This window comes from Canis lupus, chromosome 31, assembly GCF_003254725.2.
Source record: "Canis lupus dingo isolate Sandy chromosome 31, ASM325472v2, whole genome shotgun sequence".
Taxonomy (NCBI): domain Eukaryota; kingdom Metazoa; phylum Chordata; class Mammalia; order Carnivora; family Canidae; genus Canis; species Canis lupus.
The window spans coordinates 5,800,918-5,815,313 of NC_064273.1; positions in this window are offsets into that span (position 1 = coordinate 5,800,918).

Below are 14,396 nucleotides of genomic sequence, written 5' to 3' on the forward strand. Positions count from 1 at the left end.
CATCCTCCACAGTTTTTCCAACAAGTGATTTCAATTGCATTCTCTTGGACCGGATGACCCTGGGGTTGCTTCTATGCATTGCTGGAGGAGCAATCAACCAGCCTCAAGGTTCAAAGCCCAAGAGCTCTGTCTGACATCCATAGTGACTCAGATTCCCACATTTTTCCACTTCTGAGGAAAGCACTGAAACCAAAGCTACCACTGTGAAAATCCCCAGGAGGTGGCATTTACAGCATAATACATATGAATGATGCCATTGAGAATTATACAGAGCATAACCTACAAGGCCAACATTTGAATCCACTTGAAGGCATTTAAGAAGCAATCTTTCCCCCACAGGAAAACAATGTATTACATCATTTTTACCCATCAACTCCTTTTTCCCCTATATCAATCTGGGTTCAACCAGAGAAACAGAAATCAGCAGGTGCTGTACATAGAGAAATTTGTTGCAAGAAATTGGCTTATCTGATTGTGGCGACTGACTAGGTGACTCTGAAATCCAGAGGGCAGGCCCTCAGGAAGGACATGCTGGAAACTCTCAGGCAGGAACAGAAGCTGTGACTGTTGTGCCCAAGATTGCGAATCCTAGAAACCACAAGGAGCAGACACCGATGCAAGTACATGAGGGTTTATTAACAAGCTCGAGCTTGGGTCCAAGCATACCCAACACAGTGGAGCAGGGACTTGGACCTCGAGGTGAGTTCCACCTGAGTTTTATGGGCTGGTCTAGAGAATTTCCAGAAAGGGTGGAGGAATTTCTTAAGCTCTGTTTACATTCTAATATGGGGCTTTCAAGGGTGTTAAGCGGTTTTTTTCCTGTAACTGAAGTAAGGTAAAGTTCAGCTCTTATTCAGGGGGCCTGGGATGGCTGTACTTGTGTTAACACTGAACTTAAGGTGGAATGGCCTTAATTTTCTCGGCCTCCACAGTGACCCCGTGCGTGCCATTTTTTTCTTCTTTGGGGAAACTTCAGTTCTGCTTTTAAAACCTTTCACCTGATTGAATCAAGCTGACCCAGACTTACCTGTGAGAATTTCCCTTATTTAAAGTCAACTGATTATGGGCTTTAATCACAAAATCTACAAAAATAATTTTCCAGTGATTATCTTCATTAATATTTTATTTAAAAACTACAGACTAGATTGTAGCCTAGTCAAGGTGACACATAAAACTGACCATCAGAGCCTTCTTCAAAAGAAGAAAAAAATTACCTATCTGGTTTTCCACATTAATAGTAAAGAAAAAACTAACTGCCAGGAGAAAAGATTCAGTCACCCTGTGATGGTTACTTCTATATCAACTTGACTGGGCCACAGGATGTCCAGAGAGTTGGTAAAACATTTCTAGGTATGTCTGTGAAACTGTCTGTGGAAGATATCATCATTTGAATTCATTAAATCAAGCACATTGTGTGCGCAGGCATCATCCAACCCACTGAGGTCCTGATTAGAACAAAAAAGTCAGAAGAAAGTTGGCTTAACTCGTGAGTTATAAGTCAAGGAGGAGAGGAATGATAAACAGGTCAGAAGATCTAAAAGTAGAAATATCTGCATCTCCCACCTCATCAGATCTATCCACAGGTCTGTGAAAGAGGAAATGATTTCTTCTTATGCATTTTACATGGGAAGGATCAGAAGAAACACCAGAATTACAGGACTGAGGTCACCTCACAGCATGATGAAAAGGAGCACAGCATTCTCAATGATGAGATTTCATCTGGTTAAATTAATGATGCTTATGAGAAAAGGCTTTGCATTGTGAGTGCTTTGACACCTGTTGCCCTGGAACCAATTTAACCTCAAAGTTTGTTAGATTGGTGTCTTTGTTACCAATGATTCCTATTTATGGCTGATGTCTTCACCACCTTATTCCATAATTTAATAAATGTGTGCACCATACAACGCCCAGATCATAGCAACGTTTGGCCCTGAGACTTCTAATTAGATGCCATAATCTATATTATCCATTCTATATATTTCCATGGTTTAAGCATCACAGAATGGCTATATTATGGGATTGTAATAAGGTAAATTCATGCCACATTTTCATTCCAGAGAAAGCAACATCTGCAAGAACTCTTAGATACCATGTGCTGTCACTAAGATGCCCGTCTCAGAGTCATAAAGGCCTGACAACATATAGGACTTGGAGTTTGAACTATAATTTGATGACATGTTGCTGCCATACTTTACCTGTTCATTTCCTAGCTGATGCACTGACTTTTAACAAGAACTGTTATATCTTCTTCCAAGTTTGCATCACTAGGAACTCACTACCAATGAAAACCAACCTGTTGAAACTCTTAGTTCCTCACCATTAATGGCAGATTTGGATTGCCTGTGGGGTTGCAGCTGATGTGTAACCTCTGCCTCACTCAAGCATATTGTTAGTCCATAGCCCTGAGTGCAGAAATAATTGACAACCTGCTCCATCTCCTTCTGTATAAGCCTGCAGGGCATAGTCATCCACGTTAAAGAACTGCTGGGTGACTGCTTCAAATATTTCAGGCTTCTACTGAATCCTGCTCAAGGGCAAGAAATTTCTGGAGGAGGAAAAGGAAATCTTTATACCAGTGTTCAAGTTTCTGGTTACATCACTGATCAGGACTACAGAAGGATGCAATACTCTCTACAATCTGGAGGCAAAACCATCTAAATCCACTGGACAAGGACAAGAGATAAATTGGGGCTACATACATCGCATTGCCACACATGTTTGGCAACTTTTCACACTGGCAGCAGTAGATATACGATGTATTTTTCTTTTGAATGAATTTGTATGTAAAAAGATCGAGATTACTGGTAGAAAATGGACCTTTCCAATTTGAATGACTTAAACATTTTTTCCCTTTCAAATTTTCTCAAAATTGTGGAAATCTCTTGCCACAGATATAACTTTATTCATTATTGATCACTATTTTGGTTATCTATTAGTACATAACAAACCATTTCAACTGATAAAAAGGATTTCTCAGTGAAAATGAACCTTCCCAGAAGCCTCTAGTGAACACCTTCTTATATTTCAGAGACCAAAACTAGGATGCTCACCACCCAAAACCAGGGCTGGATTACATTTCTACTCAATTTGAGAGGTCTCTACTTGATATAATATCTTCAGTGAAATTTTGTTAGCAATGAAAAATGACAGACTGACTTTTCTAGCCAGTAGACAGTATCTATGCAATGAGTTGTCTGCATATTTGTATTAGAGAATAACACCTTTTATTGCTGCTTACAGGGAAGGTAGTGGTCTCCCATGTAAGCCCCTCAATGACCTAATCTCACCTATGTTTGTCTTGTGTCTGAGTGGTTCCTCTTGATTTTACTAAGCGAGAAGTTGCCAATTTTCTTTTACAGGAGATATTTATTTGGCAAACTTTCATAACATACTTATGCATAATTTTGAGAGGGCTTTAAATTTTTTTTATCTCTCACAGCAGGTGCAAGGCAGAAAATAGAGGCACTCTACTGATACAATACCCATAGTACTCCAGAATGGCAAACCCTTGGCCTTTATGTCCTTAGAAACTCTACTGTCATTGTCCCCTTACCCTAAAATATGAAAAGGGGATCCAGGTTCCCTGGTTTGTGAGAAAGGCCCTAAAATGTCATAATTACCATTTGCCTGCATAATTCCATATTTCAATTACAAAATCATGTGATGTCCATCCAATACCAATCTTCACACCTGTGAGTTCCCATGAGACAAGGCAAATTTGGAAGCTAACAAAAGATCTGGGCTACTTTTGAAGTATTATTTATTTAGTAAATTCTAAGTGCAGCTTTGGTAAATGTACCCAAATCTCATCTCCTAGGCTGTTCATTCAGTAGGACTGTCAAAGCTGGTTGAAAATCTAAGGTTTTTATAACTGGCTTATATGCTTGAAAACTAGGATTTTCAAGGTCTCTACTATTTTAGGTTTCCTGGAAAATACTTGTTATTCTTTCTCTTTGGTGAGTTCTATATTAAGAGATCTGATATCTATATGTTCCTCTCCTGACTTGAATTAGAATTATGGAGAGGATTGAAGTGTCCTTTTCATTCATTTCCCATTTTTCACCCAAAAAGCATGTCCTGACTGTCAACTATATACAGAGACTTTGTTCAGCATCTTGACAGATAAGGTTTCTCATCTCACAGACTAATCAAATCCAGTTTGAAAAATGTAAAAAACAAAACCAAAAAGCCTTTGAGGAAAAAAAAAAAGAGTTAAAAAATTGAAGTATTATTGGACACCTTGGGGTTTAATTGGTTAAGCAGCTGCCTTTGGCTCAGGCCATGACCCCAGGGTCCTGGGGTCAAGCCCCACATCGGGCTCTGCTCTCTCTTGCTCATTCTCTACCTCAAATAAACAAATAAAATATTTAAAAAAATATTATCAAGGTATATAGTCAATGCAGAAAGTGTAAGTTAAGTAAATGCTTATATGGGGATTAAATGGCTATGAAACATCAAGATGAAAATCCATTCATTTTCAAAAATGCTACTATAACTATTGGAGGTCAAAATGGTAGTGAAACGATTAGATAAAAAAGGAAAAATTAAAAGATCCAACACCTACATGTAAGGAGTTAGTGGAATAGATGACTTATTTTTTTTTTATTGAAAGATTTTACTTATTTGAGAAGAGGGAGGGAAGAGGGAAGAGGACAGAGGGAGAATGTGAGGGAAAAGCAGGTTCCCCACTGAGCAGGGATCCCAATGCAGGGCTCCACCCCAGGACCCTGGGATCATGAGCTGAAGGCAGATGCTTAACTGATTGGGCCACCCAGGTGTCCCTAGATGACTTGATTTAAAATAATTGATAGAAAAGAGCAAGAGGGAAAAGTACGTAGGTATGAGTACTCTAACATAAATAGTAAAATGAATTTGAACAAAGTAAATTGCACTTTACACTTTAGGAAATGTTTAAATTGGAAAAAAACAGCTTACAAAAAGTGCTGAAAACCCCATAAACTATTTCTCAAACAATTGATCAGATGCAGGGGAGGGGACCTTCATTGTCAAAGGATTAAACTCTTTAAATTGATCTGAGTTTCTTTCCTTTCTTTCCTTATTTCTGATCCTAAAAGCCATGGCCTTATTTATATAAAACTTCAAGCAGTACAAAGGTTTAAAAAAGTGGACGTTTGACATGTAGTTAATGAAGCCAAACCCTCCCCTAGAGATATTCTCAGATTTTTGATTGCCAAAGCCCTGAGCATCTGCCTCTTTGCTTTACTTGGAGGTTTGAAGAGGCCTCACACAGGATCTGTTGACCAAGAGGCTGACAGATTGCTAAATATGCAGAGAGAGCACAACTCATTTTTCTTCTTCAAGTCCTACCTGGCTTGCTTAATCCCCAATTCTCTTCCCTGCCACCACGTGCAGCAGAAGAGGCTGATAACTCATGCCTGCAACCCTCTAGACACGATGCTGCCCTAGACACCCCAAGGCAACTCCACGTGCACTTTGCAAAGCCCAGCCACCATCCTGGGCAGCCTAAGAAGAGAATGTGGAATGAGGGGATGGCTTCAACACTGCAGGGACCATCTAGCCTCAAGACCTCCACAGATGACATACGAACAGTGTGACTGATGATGTTTCAGGGCAGCTGCAGCCATCCTGAATGGAGCACAGGTGTTGTTTCTTGGGTGAGAAGAAGGGGATGCAATGGGAGAATCCATTGCACACTGATAATGCATTATCATTGCTGAATTGGCATCTTAAATGATAAGTATGTGATTCCCAATGTTAAAAAGCTTGCATAATAAATATAGCTGTCTATGCCTTATGTTTAAGCAAATTACATAAATCAATTATTTGGTTTAGGCTAAAATCTTGTCACAGAAGAAATTACTGGTCCACAAATGAAAGGATATTTTACAGAGACATGAATGACAAGTAGCTAAGTATATTTAAAAAAAAAGATTCAGTGAATTCTGTTACCAATCTACCTCAAAAATTCGTAAATAATTTAGCCATTTGGTATATAAATATATGTAGAGTTTTAAACTTCCTTTAAAGAAGCATTTGTGATTTTTATAGCTTATAAAAGAACCTGATAAATGTTATATATAAGTATTAGCAGCTGTTCCTGTAGAAAACAGCTGCTGGGAGGCAAAACAAAAGTTTTCAATGACCAAAAAATTCAGAGAATTGTTCATTTATAATAAAATATCATACTCAGATTTGCTGATTTATGTGTTTGGCCAAACTGTAAGAAAATCTTTTTCCTTTGGGTACTAGAATTGTTAATATGTTAAAACCCATAGAATAACTGTTTGCATGATTATTTGGTAGTTTTAAACACACACACACATGAATGACAGTAAGAGCAAAATTTAAATGAAGGAAAATATTATTTATCATAAAATATTCACAAGTATTAGAACTGACCAGAAACAAACTATGAATTATGTGTTTTTAAAATAATTTTCAATACGGTTTAAAGCAAATAATTTAAATGTGCAGCTACTGAACACTCTTGAAAACGAATTTACCAATGCTGTACCTCCTGTGTACAGAAATATGACTATTAGGACCAGATTATAACCTGAAAATTTAGAGGCAAATGTTCTTTCCTAGCAAATAAACATCAGAAGTGTCTAATTAAATGAACTCTGACCTGGTATCCATGATACAACATTTTTACTTCTGGCATTTCTAGCTATTTGATGATCCAGGAAAAATCAATTAACCTTTGTGAACTTAGTTTCTTTATTGGTTTTTAAAAGAGGGAAGATAGATTAAATAGTTTCTTATATCTAGTCACTGTGGCATGAACTTTCCATTTAATAGTCACAACAAATCTATCAGGTACTCTTCCTACCCCCAGCATACAGGTGAAAAAACTAAGGCTTAGAAAATTTTAATAAATTTTTCATGATGACAAAATTCAAAATCACACAGTTGGAATGACCTTTCAGTTCCCTTTTAACTCTATTAAAGTTGTAGAATATCATTTAAATACAAATTGAATTAAAATCTGAATTTAAATGCTTATTTTAAATTTTGAATTTACATATAATCTGAATTAAAAGAGGGTTAACTTAATCCCTGTGTATACAGACACTGCTTCCATAACAAAAAGTACTTTTCAGAATCCATGCTGTGAAACTCATGGTTTCCATAATTTTTGAGACAGACCCAAATTATCCCAAATGCTGCCCCAAACAGGTGCCTATCACAACTATGTCCAGCTCTTCAACCATGAACCAGTTTTCTATTTTGGGTTTCTGAGTTGTTAATTTTAAGTATCATTTTCCAGTTAAAATCTAAACCTAACTGCAAAGTCCACAAAGATCACCAAGACATGTGATTCCAAATATACATATCCAGGGTAAAAATTCTTACAAAAAGTAAGTAAAGCCGATTTTATTTTTTCTTTTTTGTAGTATATCGTCTATAAATAAAGAAGAGATGCCCCAAGCACATGAGGAAGATAAGACAATACTATTTATTTGAAGAGTCAAAGGGATATATTTTAGAGGCAGCACAAAGTATGTAGGATGAGAAGGTGGGGTAAGGGAGATGGAGCAAACTTTTATACACTGGTGGCTATTTTTTGCCAAAGATTCTCAAGAGTTTGAAGGAAACAGGTTCAGAGCAGCCCTATCAAATGGCAGATGAATGGAAAGGACGGGAATTGTTCCCAGGGTTACAACAACAACAACAAATAATGACAGACCTGAACTTGCAGGTTCTTGTCCAATATTAGATGTAATTCTTTTGTAAGTCATTTTATATAATGTTTTTACCAAAGGACGATTCTGTTTATTTAGCTTTGGCTTTAATTACATTTCTAGTGGCAGGAATGCTAGAAACTGCTACCAATACAAATGATATTTTTAATATCAAAAAAACAAAAAACAAATCTAGTTTTCTGAACATTTGGTATGCGATATTCTATATATTATTGTTGAACTGTCATGTTTTTTCTCATAAAAGATTAAAATATGTTATGGGAATGGTAATGATACATAATACATATTTAAGTGTTTAATAATTTACATTTTGTTAATTATTTTGACTGATTTTGGGTAAAGATTGTTTCAACACATAAGCAGACCATCTGTTGCTGTTAGAATTATTAATAAATGCTCCCTGAACTAAGTATTTTAATTAAAAATAAAATGCTGCATTCATTAAGGCCCATCTTAAGTAGCATGCTCCAAAAGGAATTAATAGTGTCTCCAGCTGCCAATCTCTCAATAGTTTGAAAATATTATAAACTTTTCTTCATGAGAAACTGCATGGATTTGGATGATTAGAGAACAATCTGTTGAGTCCTCCAATGCCTTCTGTTGGGTGGGATCCAAGAGAATATGAATCAATGGAAATGACAATCCTTATTCTATATACTGTTCCACAAAATCACCAGGGATGCTTTCTCACTCTCTTTCTCTCAAATAAATAAATTTACTGTAACTTTTTGGTTCTTAATCTCAGGAAGGGGAGCAATAGGCACTAATCATAGGACAAATCAGAAGACTATGAATTTACTTCCCAGTAGTATCTTATGAACTCCATCTCTGCAGTCAGATGCCCTAGGTTTAAATCGGACCACCTCATCTGTTAGCTGTGTGACCCTGAGAAATTTACTCCACATTTCTGTGCTTTAATGTCTTCATCAATAAAATGAAGATAATAGTAGTATTTCCTTCATCAGGTGATTACAAGATTTAAGAGTTAATAGATAGAAGCTGGAAGAGTGCTTATTACAGAGTAAGTGCTTAGTTAATAATGACTCGTAGAATTACTACTTAAGTATTGTCATTACTCAATGCAACTTTGCAACTTTTCTTAGAAGATTGCCTTTAAGAGATAAGTCACATTCTTTCACATTTTCTTACAATCTTCAATTTTTGAAACTTGAGCTGATTTTCCTTTGAAACTATGTTGATTAGAACAAAGGGCAGTGAATGAGGGAAGTAAGAAAACTTGTTAATTCCATTTTTAATCAAAAAGGGCACATGACAAGTAAGGAAATATCTATGTATAGTTTCTAAATTTCAAAGACAAAGGTGCTACACACATGCATGAGGACAAATCCCCTGTCAAACAAGTGCAAGTGGAGTGAGGGAGAAAATGATAAGGAAAAGCAAGAAGAGAAAAGGAGAGAAATCAAGAAAAGAATACTTAAAAAGATTGTTCAGAAGTCTAGAATTCTGAATAAAATCTCTAAAAGGAAAAACCTCTTACCTCCATTTATGTTAGTCACTTTGCCCTGAAAATCAGGGTCTGAAAGTTAAGTTATACCTTTGATAGTGCTGTTAACATGTATGGACTCTGACCCTTCACCTACTTTAGCAAGTCCCTGCTCATAGTGACAAGACTTCACTAGAACACTGTGCTCACTTTTCATTCGTTTCATTCACTTTCCTCCAAACAACCGGGGTTCAGGAGCTGTCAAACTTGAAAGATTCAAGCACCAACTTGAGGCTTCTGCTGCCAGAGCTCCCTGAAGCATGTGAGGTGGTAGTGAGAATTGGAGAGGTCCTCTCTGAATGATGTTAGTCAAGGCCTTAAAGTGTACAAGGCACATTCACATATACCTACTGATTAGGTCATCAAAACCACTTAAAATTGCTATTGCATCCCAGTGTTATAGGATTAGAAAACTGAGCCTTGAGAAGCTCAAGTGGCTTTCTTCAGGTCACAAGACCAGAAAGGCCAAGAGTCAAGAGTCAACACAAAAGTCAAAGCTAATTGCTTTTTGTGGTGAACTCTAGTAGTTTTCAAATTGTGGAATGTAGAATATCATGGCTCATTTTAAAATCTTTAAGGAGTAGCACAGAGGTGAGGAGGTCCCTGGAGAGTCCACCCTAGCCCTTCTGCACTCACCCCTTCTTCTGCCACCACAGAGAGCACTAATGATAAGTTTTGAACATCAAAGTTCCAAATGAATTTTAAAAAAAAAAAACAAAACATTTTACTATCAAGAATTTTGTTTTTCAAAATTAATCAAGAAATATCTTCATTATGAAGAGTTTCTGAATCCACATCTTTAGGTAATATATATCTGCATATGTTTAGTTAATTCCCTATTATTTATTATTTATGTTTTAAATTCTCTAAAGTAATTCAAATCAAAATTTGTGTCCCCTATGATATGCACCATGCACTGATCTGAATATATTACAGAATAATCACCAGCAGAGAGGTGTTTGATCTATGTCAGTGGTACTTAAAGTGTGATCATTACACTGTTACTAAGTCTGATAAGGAGCCCGTGCCATAATGCAAACCAACACATTGTTTCCTTTACATGGAAGAAGTCTTGTTATGAAATGAGGAACCAAAGTTAGCTGAAAAAAAAAGAAAGAAAGAGAAAGAAAGAAAAAGAAGAAAGAAAGAAAAAGAAAGAAAGAAAGAAAGAAAGAAAGAAAGAAAGAAAGAAAGAAAGAAAGAAAGAAGAAAGAAAAAGTTAGCCAAATTAAACAATTGGCTTAGTTGGTTTACATTTAGTAACAGCTGTTTATGTTGTCACTATCCAGAAATAATTTCTTTAGGGACACTTTGAATACCACTATCCTAGATTCCAGAAGTTCTTTGATCTTGGAAACTTACTTCCCACTCCTACAGTTATGTCCAAAACTTTCTCAATTGTCTACAACTCTGACTATTCCTTTTCTGTCTCATTTGTGTGCTTTGTGCTCTGAACTCTAAATCCTGAAGTTTTCTGAAACCCTGTTCTTCAGCTCTATTAATTCTTGTTTTCTCTGCTCATCCTAAATGCATTGTCTGTATCCATGACCTCAAAAACATTTTATATATAATTTTCTTCTTTGTCTCTGATTCCAAATTTTCTTCTGAACCCAGACTCCTTACTTGCAATTGCCCACTAGCCATCTCTATCAGATTTTAGTACAGGTACCTTGAATTTAACATTTCCAATGATTAAAAAAAAAAAACAAAAACAAAAAAAACTGCCCCGTACTCCCTCTTCAATTATATAGTCAAGAATTTTACATTGTTAAATAGGACAAAAAGGAAAGCAAAATGATAATTTCGAGAAGAAGGGAAGAGAAGGAAGGGAAGGGAAGGGAGGAAGGGAGGAAGGGAGGAAGGGAGGAAGGAAGGAAGGAAGGAAGGAAGGAAGGAAGGAAGGAAGGAAGGAAGGAAAGGGAAGGGAAGGGAAACGAAACATTTTGGCTGTGTTTCAGAAAACTCCAAGGATTCATCAGCTTTAGGAATGATTGCATTTAAGACTTCAGGAAAAAAGGTCTTTCTAATCTCCTGCTTTTTCCATCTCAAAGTTCAGCTGTCTTCAGTTCTGGCTCCATCTTTAGAGCAATCATCAGCTTTAGATTTATACCATGTCTCCTCAGCAGATTCCAACTCAAAAAGAGAGTCTTTCTTACCAATATTTCCATTAGTCTGAACAAGAATATCCTATGCCATGATTGGTCATCTCTAGTACTGGCAGTGGAGTTACTTATATTTAAAACAATGGATTATAGAAGGAGGGAGGATCCTTCTCCAAGAAATGCATGGAATTGCTTCAGATCAAAGATAATGGATGTTGGGGAGGCAAAAATGAGAGCCCAAAATACTCAGCCTAAATATGTGCTGCCTCCTGTATTTGATTAATTATCTTAACTTTAAGACATTCACTGAGACTTCAAATCTGGAAAATATGTAAGCTTCAACTACTACTTCATTGTAACTGTCCATATTCAAGTGCATATCCACACCCAAGAACAAAACTTGTTGATTCTATTTCTGAAGTGTCTATAAAATCTCAGTTCTCCTTTCCATCCCAATTGCCATTGTCTTTCTCTTCTTTATTTAAGTTGATATTGATTATTCCAACACATTTTCCTGCCATTTTTCTCCTTCCATTCTATTTTTCTAACTAAAATTCTATGCTTTTTCAAACAGAATAAAATCCAAACACCTGAGATTGGCTTATGCATTTTTTCTTTCAAGAATGATCACTACACTTAGAATACTTATAGAAGAGATAGCCAATCCCCATGAAATCTACCAGAATCAATTTTCCAAGGGATTTCTCTGGGTGTAATTACTCTGAAATTCTTGAAATCTACTAATTCCATAATGGCTCACAAACACCCCTCTCCTTCTCCATCTGTCCCCAACTTTGCTCTCTGACCATATTATACTTCAGATCCTTCCCTAAATCCAACTGCTTTTTTTCTTCCAAATATTTTAATTATGCCAGCAGGAATACCACTCACCCTCAATATCTTCCCATTTTATTCCTGATTAGCAGAAACTTTTCCTGAGGATACCATTTCCTATGTAGCCCTCTCAACTGGAAGGTACTCATTCTCATAGATTTCATTCATTCCAGAGTTGTTCGATGAGGAGAACACTGTTCTTGCTTTTCAACAGCATTTCCAGGCCAATACTTAGTCACAATCACATCAGAATCACTGAAACATGAAGACTGTTGACATCTGGCAATACCACTGTTTTTTGTCTCCTCAGCTAACAATCCCTGTTCTCCTTTTCACTCACTAGGTACCAGGACCAGGAACACTCATTTTCCTTCCCCTCCATGTTGTGCCATGGTCCTGAATTACTTCAATGTCTATAAGACCCAACCAGTATCCCAATTTTTCAATTACTTTTTCTTATTTCTAGTGACCTCCACCTCAGCTCTTCTGAAATTCCCCACTCCAGTGGCACTGCCTTAGACTAGTGATCTAACCATAATTTGCATTCAAATAACCAGACTCTCAACCACATCTTCCTGTCTCTTCTGATCTCTCTGTAACTCCCACTGAAACTTTTTGTTGTTGTTCATACAGGGATTTCCAGTTCCCTGGCCCCTCTCTTTTACTCCTATCAGCACTTTCTCCTGTTCACTTCCTTGATGAAGTACCTTAGATTCCATCAAAATTACATTTTTCTCAATATCTTCAGCATATTCTCCCTATTGTGCAATAATTTTATTGTTCTAGAAAACTGTAAACTCTATGAATCAATTGAATCTTTTCCAGGCTTCCATTCAGTTTTCTGAGAATTGTCATCAGGCTTTCTTCCAAATTGTAGTCTAGCTCTCATGTCACCATTAACACCAAATATTAGACTATTAGATGTTTATTGCACCGAAATAGCATATCACCCATATTGTATTTGGTCTGTTTAAATAAATTTCTCCTTCTCTAGACATGTTGAGAGCAGAAAACATAGGTACCTTTTTTATTCTTGTACTTCACACATTATAGTTATTGAATAAAACTCAAACGTGTATGATAACATCTTAATTCTTCATGCAGTGAATTATGTTCTTTTTTAAATGAAAGCAATAAAAGTTGTTAAATTTGATTTATAGCAACTTCACTAGATTATATTAGTTTTACCAAAACCATAATGTTTTTGCGCCTTGTAAAATGACCTCAGTTACTCAAATTATTTTAATGAAAAATGCATTTGGTTTATTAGGACACAGTAACTTTGGTACAAAAATAAATAACCAAATAGAAGGTTCAGAAACAGACAGTCATCAGGTTCCAGGCAAAGTCAACACTGTGTTTCAAGGAGAAATAATTGTCTTGTTAATAATGAAACATGGTGAATTGGATATCCCTCCTATAAAACACAAAAATTAATTCTAGATGGATTATAGTTCTAAAATTGAAAAGTATAAAATAAAGCATTTAAGGAAAATAGAAAATTTTCAAAGTTTTCCTAAACAGGATATATAATAAAGCTAACTGTAAAAGAAAAAAATGTTAATTGGACTATATTAAATTGAAGAACTTCTAGTCTTTAAAAAAAAAGATACTATTAAGAGCATAAAAAGAACCCAAAGACTAGGAAAAGATATTTTATATATATATATATATATATATATATATATATATATATATATATAAAATTAATAAGCATTCCTACAAATTATTTTTTTAAATACTGATAACTCTTTAATAATTACATTTCTTATATTTATATGGGCAAGTTACTTGAACACATGAACACATTTCACAAAAGAGGTTAGCCAAAGGCCAATAAATGTATGAAATAAAGCTTAACCTCATTAGTCATCAGAGCTATATACTGACAAAATGACTAAAATAAAAGAGACAAAAATAACAAGATTGCAAGGATGTAGAGAGCCACTAGAATTCTCATATACCTCTGGTGGAAGTCTTAATTGGCACAGCCACTTGGAAAACTGCTAGTCAGTATATATTAAAGTTAAACATACCCATATCCTGTGACTCAGCAGTTCCACTAATGTTCACCAAAAGGCATGTATAAGAATGTTTGTAGTTCTGCTATTTATAAAAGTCCCAAGTTGGAAACAACCTAACTGCCTAATGAAAATAGAATTAATAAATAAGTTGTGACATAGTTGCACAATAGAATATTATACAGCAATGAGAATAAGTGATGTTAAACACACAACAATGTGGAAGACTCTCAGAAACATAAATTTT